Source organism: Rhinoraja longicauda, chromosome 4 (assembly GCF_053455715.1).
Source record: "Rhinoraja longicauda isolate Sanriku21f chromosome 4, sRhiLon1.1, whole genome shotgun sequence".
Classification (NCBI taxonomy): Eukaryota; Metazoa; Chordata; class Chondrichthyes; order Rajiformes; family Arhynchobatidae; genus Rhinoraja; species Rhinoraja longicauda.
The window spans coordinates 23,593,686-23,607,010 of NC_135956.1; the positions used below are offsets into that span (position 1 = coordinate 23,593,686).

At 40.1% G+C, this 13,325-nt stretch overlaps 1 protein-coding gene across 1 annotated transcript in view; it reads left to right on the plus strand.

The window, feature by feature from the left end:
* The window catches only part of LOC144593090 (chloride channel protein C-like), a 71,583-nt gene that overhangs the window by 43,073 nt on the left and 15,185 nt on the right, over positions 1-13,325 (plus strand). The window lies entirely within an intron of this gene.

Below are 13,325 nucleotides of genomic sequence, written 5' to 3' on the forward strand. Positions count from 1 at the left end.
CAAAAATGAAGAGACTTCTGGGGCAATCTTGACTTGCAAGCCTTATGAAGTAAGTTATATTAGGTGAACAGCCAATTGTACATTGCTGCTAATTATCAATGGTCTTGATATTAATCTGCACTCCTTACTATGGGCGGGAGAACAATGGGACAGGGTTATGCCCTGAAAATGAAGGAAATGCCACACTAACCTCATGCACCTGCATCTAGTGAGAGAAGGAATGGCCGATGTTTTGGGTTGAGACCCGAAACATCACCCATTCCTTCTCTCTAGAGATGCTGCCTGTCCCGCTGCGTTACTCCAGCATTTTGTATCTATCTTCGGTTTAAACCATCATTAACAGTTCCTTCTTAAGCACCTGCGTCTATATTGTTTTATCATGCTTGCCAGGTCATGCATTCCATTAACACATTTAAATCATGGTTCTGCTCTGTAACTTGGAGAATTGATTTAAATTCATTTGTTGATATGGTGGTTTGCCCAAGTAAATGCTTTTAATATTCTGGTTTAAGACCAGGAGGAATAGAACTTTGTTTCTGGCCTTTAGGAAGTCTTTATGGAATGGATCCCTCTGTAGTCAGAGATATATTCATCCACCCTCACCCCAGCCTGTATCAACATCCTTCCCACTGTCCAAGGGGAAGGGAAAATCATGTTTGTTTAATCAGTTGAAGTTCTTTCTAGCTCGCGGAAGATATAAGGAGGATACCAGTTGATGTGGTGTGTTTGGATTTTTCAAAGCCTGTAGATAAGATGCTGGGGTTGATTATTGAACTCATAGAGTTGTGGATAATGTACAGACAATTGATAGACAATTGGTTATTCAACAGGAATTGAACTGATCCATCTCAGGTTGGCAAGTTGGGGTTGAGTAGGGATCAGTGCTTGGACCCCAAAATTTCAACAATTGAGCTGAGGTTTGAAATGTCATCTTTCCCGGTTTGTTGGTGATATGAAACTAAATGAGATTGAGTAGGGAGGAGGATGTAAAGGAATATCAAAGTGGCATCGTGGTGCAGCTGGTAGTGCTGCTGCCTCAGAGGCAGAGACCCATGTTCCAGAGACCAGGTTCCATCCTGGCCTCCGGTCCTGTCTGCGTGGAGTTTGCATGTTCTCCCTGTGACCCGGTTGGGTTCGTCCAGGTGCTTCGGTTCCTCTTACCAATTTCCCTCTCTGACTTTTGAATCTGCTCTTCAACTCTCTTCATCCAATCAATTGTCTAGAAATAGACTACTCTTTCTGCCCTGCAATTGGCTTGCCTGTCAATCTGGCTGGCTGCCTGGGAGATTCATGAAATAAGTCATGTGCCATTACTGTTGAGCTCAGCAGGGTTCCCGTGTCCCCAGCCTGGCTGGGTTCTTGGATACGTGTTGCAATGCTGCCCTACCACAGATAATCCTTCTGCTTTCCCCACTTCTTTCCTGCTTTCCGACAAGCAACAGGATTGCTAAAGTCTAGAGGCCAAGGAAAACTATTAGGTAATTAACTGTTAGATCAGCAATGATTGAATGGCGGAGTAGACTAGATGGGCCGAATAGCCTACTTCTACTAGTATCATATGACATGACCTAATTTCCAGAGAAGGGGCTAGAAAAAGCTATGCACGTATCACAGGACAGCTGAGCCTAAATGAAAGGTAGATATGCTCAGCCGATGACAGCAAAAGTGTTTCCCTAAATTGATTGTGTTGGGTTAAGCAGTAAATGTTGGAAAACTGCTGCAAGTGAGGCAGGATCAGTGAAGCCAGAAATGGAGTCAATGTTTCAGATCAATAAACAGCTGCTGGGAATTCTGATGAGAGTTAACTCCGTTTCCCCATCCAAAACCCACTAGAATGCTGGAAGGGTATCTTTTCCAACCTCCACTGATCCATAAGTAGTGATTTATGTCAGTGTAGTTTTGCTTTGCCATTTTCTCTCTTATTCTCCTGATTCTGGCTGGATTACCTATATTTTTGCAATGGCATTCCTTGTGACAGACTATGTTGCTTAAAGCCTCCAACAGAATTTAACTGAAGGAAGGGGTCTTTATGGGCATTATCACTTTACGTTGACGTTGGCAACTTTGTTATTCCCTTCAGCTATCAGCAAGTAAATGGCACAATTTTCCCTCTTCAGGATGAGGAACAGTACTTTGAGAACAGTTGTCTCACTTAATCTCCCAAATCCTAAACCCAGCTCATTGCTTATATTTCTACAGGGTATCAATGGAAATGGAATGAAAAGAGAAATGTCTTCCTATATTGTAAATGAGTGCAGCTTCAACGATAGGACAAGAAACTGGGGCAATCGGTTTTGCTGGGTTATTTTAGAGTTCTGCTTCTAATGGGGCACTTTGATACATTTTATTGATCTTGCAAACTGGTAACAGTAAAAGTAAAGCTAAACGATTCCACAGAATACCTTCTGTGATCTCCTCACTGCTTTGTGTGGGTAGATGGATATCTGAGAAAAGTATCAGTTGAAGTGAGGAAAAAGATCTGAATGTAAGAATCAGGGAGTGCTGCCAATGGAAAAAAAACAGACAAGGAAATCCATTTGAAAAGTTTCCTTCAGAAATCCATGTGGATCTCACATCTGCAGCTCATGCCAGTTGGGCATCTGCCTGGACAAACAAGGTAGCTGCAAATTGATACTATACACCAATATGACTGCTCCCTGTAAGCATGCTTCTCTATTTTGTTTTACAGTGGAATTATGAGTGCCATGAATCCAAATATATCTGGCCCTCAGCCGCACACCAGCTATATAATTATCCATCGTTAGACTTAGATGTGAGTGCAAAATAGATTGAAAACCCAACCCTCTCCCCAAAGGACAAAACAGCCTTTTCATTGTTCAGACATATTTATGTGGGGGTTTTTTTCCTCCCAGATATTCTCCAATAAGATTATACTCTTTTCGTTTTTAGCCAACTTTCAGCTTGTGTCAAGAAAAATTACAATATACTGCTTGTCTGCCTTGACTCAAGTAGACAGCCGATTTGAATCGGATGTGTTCTGGATCTTGACTGAGATTTTAGGACAATGCTGAATGCATGGTGTGTTGTTCTTTTTCTAAGTAGATATTAACTAGTGGCCCTGTCTGTTGGCTGAGGAGGATATATGGACATTCAAAGTACGATAAACAGATTCCCCTTCATTAAAATAGATCAATTGTGTCTGAAGAAGGCCCCGACCTGAAACATGACCTATCCATGTCCTCCAGAGATGTTGCCTGATTCACTGAGTTACTCCAGCACTTTGTGTTTTTTAATTGACTACTCGTGTTACTGTTTTGTGCGGCACCTTCTTTTCTGCAAAACGCAGTGCACTTTCCATAGTTGTAACATCTTGTCTACCTACAGCAGGCAATTTAAAGCACTGAAAAAATTCCACAAACACTATCTCTACAACATCTTCCAAATTCATTGACTGGAAAAGTGAACCAATGTGGGTGTCATCTCCAGGACAACAACCACAGTATGAGGCACGAGTCAAACTTACTCAGCTCCTTGGGGAAGGCCACGCAGCTCACAAACTGACACCAAATCCCTGCAATGGACATCATTGCATATTTTCCTTTGACTACCTGGTAATATTTTCCCAGGACAGAGGACACTAGCATTGATTCGTCTGTGGATGTTTGCCACTTCACCCTCCAGTGAATGAGGAGAATTTTACAGATAAAGCATTGGCAGTAGTTTTCCAGTGTCTTGAGATATCTGCTACAGGTGATCCAGGTCTCAGAAGCATTTAGACAGCAGGAAGCTTGCAGGCCATCATTAAGCAAGTGAAGATCATATTTGCTGTGAGTTTGGATGAATAGACTCTACATAGTGATTTGGGGAGCAGGTGTCCAGCCACTGAGAGGAGGAAATGCTGAATTCTGGGCAGCATACCCACCCCTCTATAGATATAACAGCTGGATTTGCCTTTTTTCTTAAATATGGTTATGCTAACAGCAATTCTGAAGTTGCATAGAATATTCTCCTTCCCAGATATGGCCAATTACGTTAGGGTTTTTTGACAAAAGCTCTTCAATGTCAAATGTTAGGGATTTTGAGCAATTTCATCAAGCTTGCATGGGCACAATGCATTTTTAATGTGAACTGACCTTAATCTTTTGAGAAAGCATCTTAGAAAGTTCCTGCAACTTTTGTGCAAGATTAAACTCTATATCGGGGTCCTATGAATTCTGTGATGTTTGAATTGAACAACTCATAGAATCAGTCTGAAGGAGGGTCTCGACCCGAAACATCACCCATTCCTTCTCTCCTGAGATGCTGCCTGACCTGCTGTTACTCCAGCATTTTGTGAATAAATACCTTCGATTTGTACCAGCATCTGCAGTTATTTTCTTACACAACTCATAGAATCAACTGTCCTGAGGTGGTGCAGTGCAGACTTCATTTTTAAATGTTACAAAAGTTCATTAGTAACAAATGGTGTATCTATTGCATAATGGAAGTTTGAACACTACGAAAGGAACTCTTGATGTGTGCAATGGATTGGTTGATTTCTGCACCAAATTAGTGAAAGGTACCAGGCATTTTTATTTTCCATTTTGGCTATAATACGCTCTACTCACTTGCTAGTATTTAATGACGGATGTGTCTCAGTTGATCATAGTCCTTCTGTACAAATTGTACTATGCAAAGAAAGATGTTATTCATAAATAGGAACCACAAAGCCTATGCAATTAAAAAAACTTTTGGCCACATTAATGGCTTGATTGCCTTAAAGTAGCAATAGTAATTGAAGCTGCATAATATTTCAAAATGCTGGCAGTTCAAGGTGCTTTGTGGGAAGCTGGTGCAGTAGAACTGTGCATCAGAAATTTTGATGCTTGATTTTCCAGCCATATAAAATTATTAGTAGGAAAGGCATGCCCAGATTTCCAATATGTGGTCCCAGTTGGTAAGGATTCCTTCCCTGCCGGTAATGTGAACTTGCATTATTTTTTTTCCAATTCATCACTGCCGCTCCCAATTTTTCCTTTTCATGTCTATTGATAAAAACATGGAACCTAGCTTTCTGAAATCTGTGATTCAACTTTGCTACTGTTTTTGTAATATACCAGAGTTTTCTGCAGAAGAATGAATTAATTGCCTCTCAGGTGATCTGATAAAACATTCATGATTATTTTGGGTTGGAATATACAGTGAAATTTATTTTCTACATTCCTTTTATTTAATGTTTCTTGTAAAATCCTCAATGTCTTTTAAAAGTCTGTATTTCAGATTTTATTACAACTAACAAAACAGAAAAATCCTCATGAATATGTTTCCAATATAATTATGGATTGCATTCAGTGATATTAATACATGTTTTTGTCCAGTCTTTAGTTCTGAATTTAACCCTTCGCAAACAATGGAACAGGCGTGTGCATGTGAATGGGATAGGCAGCAAAATTGGTATTTCTAGGAGAGACACAAAATGCTGGAGGTATTCAACGAGCCTCTCAGGAGAACATGGATAGATGATGTTTCAGGTCGGGACTCTTCTTCGGACTCAAATTTAGTATTGGTATTCCTGCCTTGCTCTTCCTCGTTTTTGTATTGTGTGCTGCAAGGAAACTGGATTAATGTTGAGAAGGTCGGTGGAGATGGTCCATGGAGCTGATACACAGCTTCCTTGGTGGAATTCTTGTAGAAGTGAGGGGGTTATTGATTCCGGGAAGTGGATGAATGTAAAATAAGTATGTCCAACGTGAAAAGTGAGGAGTTAGTGTTTGTGCAGCTGAGCGGAGAATGATGTTTATGTGCAACTTGAGGAGAGGAAAGAAAGAGACGAGTTGGTGCAATCTGTTGTAATAGTAAGTCAATGGAAATGATGGAAAGAGGAAATTGTAACAATAGTGCAAAATGAATAGAGGAATGTGTTGCTGCTGAGGAGGGAGGAGAGGCGACGAGGCATACTCATACATATAGCTCTTAGGTCAATACATTTATTTCAGCAATAGACTAATGGTATTAATCCAATCATGATTTCCACTGAGGTTTGGGACACTTTTTCCAATTCATTAATGGGATGTGGTGATTGATGTCATTTAATTATCACTTTCTCAAACTTTAGTCATAACTCAACGTAGAAAAAGAATTCCTAAACCTCATTGTTTGGAGAACAGTGATTACAGTGGAACTAAGAGACACTAATTTTAACCAATACTGATTTTGATCCAAAGAGATTAGTCAAGTGTAGGAAGCAGAGCAGTTTGAGAAAAGAGCAAATTTGGAGATGATAATCCTCTTGCCTGTTCATTTGAACTGAAGTTATGATTTAGGAGCAGTCTTCATGGATTTTGTTCCCATTGCTGAACTTATCCATTTAAATATTTTTGGGTCCCTATCAAACCAAATGATCATTTTCATGGGCAGAGGAAGCATTATTTGGGCCATTTTCAATAGCATTTCTAAAATCAAATGAAATGAATAAATATTTTTTTAAACAAAAAGAGGTTGTGGGGTGTTTGGTTTCATATATTTTCCAGTAGCTGCAGTTTTTTTAAACTAATTACAAGGTGATAGACCAAACATAACACATGATCCAGGCAAGCTTGTGCCAATGTATTAGCCAGTAAAAAAAACATTATTTGCGACGTGTCTTGATAAATGGTGCATTCTTGGCAGATTATTTGGGCATTCATAAAACTTAAGGTGAACATGACTTGAGGCGTTCAGGAAGCTCAGGATGAACAATAGATTTTTTTGATTAAGATAACTGAACAATACAAGATGTTTTTTGTAGGAAAGTGGCGCTGAGGTAAAAAAAAAGTCACGATCTTTTTGAATAGTAAAACAAAGAGGAATCAAATGGCCTAATTTCTCACCTTTATATATTCTTAACTATGAAAACAAAACTTACCGTGTGTATAATAGTCAAGGAGAAGAGACCCTTCCATATGAATGGACAAGGATATCTGCACTTAATTTAGGAGGTTAGTCAATTGAGTACATCTATAGAAAGGTTACTGGATGTATGAAGAATAATATTTCATGTATTGATTGTTCACGATATATTACTGTACAGTGCCAGTGCTGGGCATACTGGCCAAACTGCCGAGTTTCAGAAAACAATATTATTTGATCTTTATACATTTTGTTTTCAACATTATCATGACTATAAAATCCATACTTCCATATAAGCGAGTAAAAAGATGCAAAAAGATCACCAAAGTCTATTTTTAAAAAGTTAATTGTTCCAAAATGTAATCCTTGCAAAAATGTTTACTGGCATACAAGGCAGGAAATGTTCAAATAATGATGTGTGATAAAACCTCTCTATGTCAACCAAACTTTTACTTTTCAATGGCAGAGAGAACTAAAACTTCTTTTAAAATGTCTGATTACTTTTTATGGTAAAAATGTTAAAAGGGATATATCCGATTAGGTGATAATTTTCCGTGTTTGTGATCTGGGTTAAAGTCCCAGCTCAAATTGATGGAATGAAAGAGTAATTTGTCTAATGACATTTAATGCACCATGTCAAATTAATCTATTAGCTCCCACCCTAATCATTACTGTACAAACTATCCCCACGAACTGACATAATTTACATAGGAAAGGGGGAAAAAATATACATCTAAATGGGTAACTCATTACATATGGTGTTGAGAAAGGTTGCTGGGGCATGGTTGAGAAGCCTTACTCTATATATTTAATAGTGATGACCTTGATCTCATTCAAAGAATATTTGATGGTACCAATGGGTGCCTGAAATCAGAAGCCTTTCATTCAATTGTCCCAATGGTCCTTTGCTAGATGAACAGGAAGGGTATTTTTATCTTTATTAACACTTTTGCTATTGTACTTAATAAGCCCTTTGTCGCGCAATTTCCCTTGGAAAAATTGGGAAAATGGCCACAAAGGTTCATTGAATGTTGTATCCAGTTCTCTGAGCTGCATTCCAATTGAGGGACAGCCTACATTAGAAGTTGAGGCTTAGAAAGGTTTACTATCAGAAAAGTCAAATTTACATCTTGGTTATCATCAGAATCAGAGCAGGAATTCTAACTGGGAGATGTTGCTATCCACTTTTTCATGACCCCTGTGTATTTATATCGTGGAATAACAGGGGGAACAGAACATTTGACAACATAGGATCATAGGCCTTTAATCTCTTCTAAAATCTTTCCCTCTCCACCAACACTGCATTAAAAAATATATATTACCACAGAAATCTGAATGTTTTGCACAAAATGACTTAATTCATTGCATTGAAAATTGCAGTGCAAATGTTAGGAAATTGTCATATCTTGATAGTCTGCCAAGCTGCCAATGCAGGACTTGTGTCACAGATCTAGATAGAATGCTTAACTGGAATAAAAGCATAACACGTCAATTGCAACATGAGGATCACTAGACAGCATTTAATCATCAGTCTGAAGAAGGGTCTTGACCCGAAACGTCACTCCAGAGATGCTGACCCGCTGAGTTACTCCAGCATTTTGTGTCTCCTTTCGATTTAAACCAGCATCTGCAGTTCTTTCCTACACATCTATGAACAAGCAGTATAAACACACTAATTTCTTCAAATGAATATCTTAGCACTAGATTGAAAACACTAAGTGTTTTTAGTGTGAACACTAAATCTCTCCCATAATCGAAGGCAGTAATGTAAAAATAAGTAATCTTGCCATTTATCATTATAGGTAATATAAAACACCACTGTAACATTATGGCTGAGCTATTTATTCAAAACACAATGGTCCATCATGATAATATAAATCAGTTTACATTAAGGCTAATTTAACATGAATACTATCCAGAATAAATTGCCTTCAGTCCAGACTGTGAATAAACAAAATTCACCGCATATTTCTTCCTGAATGCCCCTATTATTGCCAGTGTGTATTCACAATACAGAAATGTAGGGTTATGTATTTTTTAACAAAAATAAATTGTTTAGAATGCTTATTTAAAAAGGCTAAAAGAGGAATGGTGTCCAATGTTTTGTGAAAAAAAATATTATTACAAGGTTACTAAAACATTATTGCTAGGATTAGAAGATGTAATGCCTGTTTTCAGTACAAATCATAAAACCACTAATTTCCGCTGGGTTACCTGCCTGCTGGGTAATTGCACCAAGCAGTTCTAGGTTCCATGCATCCTCGCGTTGTTTCCAGTGGTATGTGCACATTCAGAGATGAGGCAAAACATTATGACCACCTGCCTAATATGCTGTTGATCCTCTGTGTGCCACAAAAACAGCGCTGCCCCGCCAAGGCATGGACTCTACAAAACCCCTGAAGGTGTTCTGTGGTATCTGGCACGAAAACATTAGCAGCAGATCCTTCAAGTCCTGTAAGTTGCGAGGTGGAGCCGCCGTGGATCGGACTTGTCGATCCAGCACATCCCACAGATGCTCAATCGGATTGAGATCTGCAGAATTTGGAGGCCAGGGCAACACCGTGAACACTTCATCATGTTCCTCAAACCATTCCCGAACAATGTGTGCAGTGTGGCAGGGCGCATTATCCTGCTGAAAGAGGCCACTGCCATCAGGGAATACCATTACCATGAAGGGGTGTACCTGGTCTGCAACGATGTTTAGGTAGGTGACACGTGTCAAATTGACTTCCACATGAATGGCCGGACCCAGGATTTCCCAGCAGAACATTGCCCAGAGCATCACACTCTCTCCACTGGCTTGTCGTCTTCCCACAGTGCATCCTGGTGCCATCACTTCCCCAGGTAAACAGCGCACACGTACACGGCCATCCACGTGATCTAAAAGAAAACGGGACTCATCGGACCAGGCGACCTTCTTCCACTGCTCCATGGTCCAGTTCTGATGCTCGCGTGGCTAATGTAGGTCCTTTCGATGGAGGACAGGGGTCATCATGGGCACTCTGACCGGTCTGCGGCTACGCAGCCCCATACGCAGCAGGGTGCGATGCACTGTGTATTGTGACACATTCCTCCCGTGACCACCATTAAAAGTTTCTGTGACTTGTGCCACAGTAGACCTTCTGTTGGTTCGGATCAGACGGGATATCCTTCGTTGCCCTCGCGCATCGATGAGCCTTGGGCACCCAACACCCTGTTGCCGGTTTGTGGTTTGTCCCTCCTCGGACCACTGTCGGTAGGTACTCACCACTGCTGACCGGGAGCACCCCACATGCCTTCTTCAGACAGTGGTTTAAGAAGGGAAATGGGCTAATCCAGTAAATTGTTGGCCAGTGAGCTTCCCATCTGAGTAGAGAAATTATTGGAGAGGATTCTTAGGGATTGTATTTACTGGCATTGAGAAGAGAATGGGCTAATTCAAGATGGTCAGAATGGCTGTGTGCGGACAAGATCATGTCTCAAAATCCTGATTTGAGTTTTTTGATGAGGTGACAAAGGTGAATGATGGTGGCAGGGCATTGGATATTGTCGACATGGACTTTAACAAGGTCCCTCAGATCAATGCACAAAACCATGCTGACTATCCCTAATCAGCCCTTGCCCATCCAAATGCCTGTAGAACCTATCCCCCAGAATACTCTCTAGTAACTTTCCAACTATCGATGTTAAGCTCATCGACCTATGGTTCCCAGCATTTTCCCTGCAGCCCTTCTTGAAAAGCGATAAAACATTTGCCACCCTCCAACCTTCCGGCACCTCTCCTGTATTTAAGGATGACATAAATTTCCTCTCTAGTTTCCCGCAATGTCCTCGGATATATCTGATCAGGTCTGGAGATTTATCTACCTTCAAGCACAACAGTACCTTCAGTACTTCTTTGACGGTAACCCTGACTGCTCTCAAGACACTTCTAGTGATTGCTCCAATTTCCTCCGTCCTACTGTCTTTCTCTTCGGTGAATACAGAGGAGAAATACTCATTTAGGACCATGCCCATCTCCTGTAGCTCCACACAGAGATGACCGCTTTAATTCCTGAGAGGTCCCACTCTTTCTAGTTACCTTTCCCCCTTATGTATTTATAAAATCTTTTGGGATTGTCCTTAATGCTACCCGCCAGAGCTATCTCCTGGCCCCTTTTTGACCTTCTGTTCTCCTTTTTCAGTTTACTCCTTAGTTCCCGAAACTCCTCCAGGGATGCACTTGACCCCAGCTGCCTATACCTGTCCCATGCATCCTTCTTGTTTTTGACCAGTGCCCGAATTTTCCTCATCAGCCAAGCTTCCTCACGTTTGCCTGCTTTGCCCTTAACAGGGACATACATATCCCGAGTTTTCGTCAGCACACTTTTAAAAACATCCCACTTGGCCAATGTTCCTTTCCCTCAAATAACCTGCTCCAGTCAACTTGAGTAAGACCTTGTCTCATACCCTCAAAGTTGGCCTTATCCCAGTTGAGCGTTTTAACACATGGACCCTCTCCGTCCCTATCCATACTATCTTAAACTTAATCGAACTGTGGTCACTGGTTCCAAGAGGCTCCTCCACAAACATTTCATTAACTTGCCCTTCCCAATTTCCCAATACTAGATCCAGCGTTGCCCTCTCATGTGTGGGGGTGTTGCACGTTGGGAAGTCAAATGTAAGGAGAAAGTAGAAAGTTAATGGCAGGACCCTTAACAGAATTGATGTACAGAGGGATCTTGTGGTCAAAATCCATAGCTCCTTGAAAGTAGCAACATAAGAAGATGTATCAGGGCATTGAGTATAAGAGTCAGGAGAACACGTTGCAGTTTCATAAAACTTTGGCTAGGCTACATTTGGAGTATTGTGTGCAATTTTGGTGGCCCCATTACAGAAAGGATGTGGAGACTTTGGAGAAGGTGCAGAGGAGGTTTACCAGGATAACAGGTATAACAGAGCTTTATTTGTCGTTCGGTACCGAAGTACCGAACGAAACTACATAGCAGTCATAGAAAAAAAAAAAAAAAGAACACAAGACACAGCCTGGATTAGAGGGAATTAGCTGTGAGAGGTTGGATAAACTTGGATAGTTTTCTTTGGAATATTGGAGGCTGATGGGAGACCTGATAGAAGTCTGCAAAATTATTAGAGGCATTAATAAGGTAGACAGTAAGAACCTTTTTCTCAGAGTGGCAATCTCAAATACTGGCAGGAATTGTATTTGACTAAGGTCAGAGGTCAGAGGATTAAAGATGATGTGCTGGTCAATGTTTTTGTACAGAGAGGGATGGGTGCCTGAAATGCACTAGGTGGAAACAGAAAAGATAGTGGTGTTTAAGAGGCTTTCAGGTAGAACACGTGAATGTGGAGGGATATGGATCACAAGAAGGCAGAAAGTATCAGTTTAATTTGGCTTTGTGTTCAACACAGTTATCAGGGGTCAAAGAGTTTGTTCCTGTGCTACACTGTTCCATGCAAATGGATAGCACTAGGAACCTGTAAATGTTTATTTTGAAAATGTTTTGAATGTTTTCCTGGGGCCTTCGTTATTCCCATTCTCTAGATGGGGAAGTAACACATGATTCATAACCCTATTCAAAAACTGAAATGAAACTATAGATTATCTTGGAACTGCTTTCAACATTAGAATGAGAATGTAAATTCATTCTATAGATTTTATTGGAACTGCTTTCAACATTTAGAATGAGAATTTAAACTAAGTAAACATTGAGGAAGGTGTAGAAACAAGGAACTACATTTACTGGAGAACATGGATAGGTGATGTTTCGGGTCGGGACCCTTCTCAGACTGATCAACTAGATTTGAATAGTTCTACTTTATGTCAAACTGATGAGCAAACGAGTAAATATGAAGTTTCAACAAAGTTAAAACATATTTCTTGGTTTTCAGAGAATAAGAAGGGTACAGGTTTGTAGTCATTGAACAGAATGAAAGGATATCCAAGAAGATTTGAGTTTGAAGTATGTTCATTTCAAATTTGGTTGCAAGAGTTGTCCAGACTGAGAGTCTGAAGAAGGGTCTCGACCCGAAATGCCACCTATTCCTTTTCTCCAGAAATGCTGTCTGACCCGCTGTTACTCCAGCTTTTTGTGTCTATCTTCAGTTTAAACCGTCATCTGCAGTTCCTTCCTATGCAGTAGTTTTATATTTCATTTTGAATAATCAGTCTCTGAAGAAGATAGAAAATGGGAAGTAAATACCAAAGTTCATCAGGATATTGGTGAGAAATTATTTCTCCTATGTATAATTGAGAGGAGTCAATTGATAAAAACCAATAGAAAATTAGAGTCATATTGTTCTCAAGGTGATGTTCTGACTATTAAAAAAATTAATTGTTCTATAATAACAAGTGGCTTTTGACCACCTTTACTAACTCCTCATACAATTTCTTTAAGCTAGGTTGGAGAAAATCAGATTCTCGATCAATGTATGTGATGTATTTGCACAAATAATAACCAACGCCTTTTCCTTGCCGTGTAAGTTTGTTTGCCTCAGAATAGAAATGAATCTTAAAA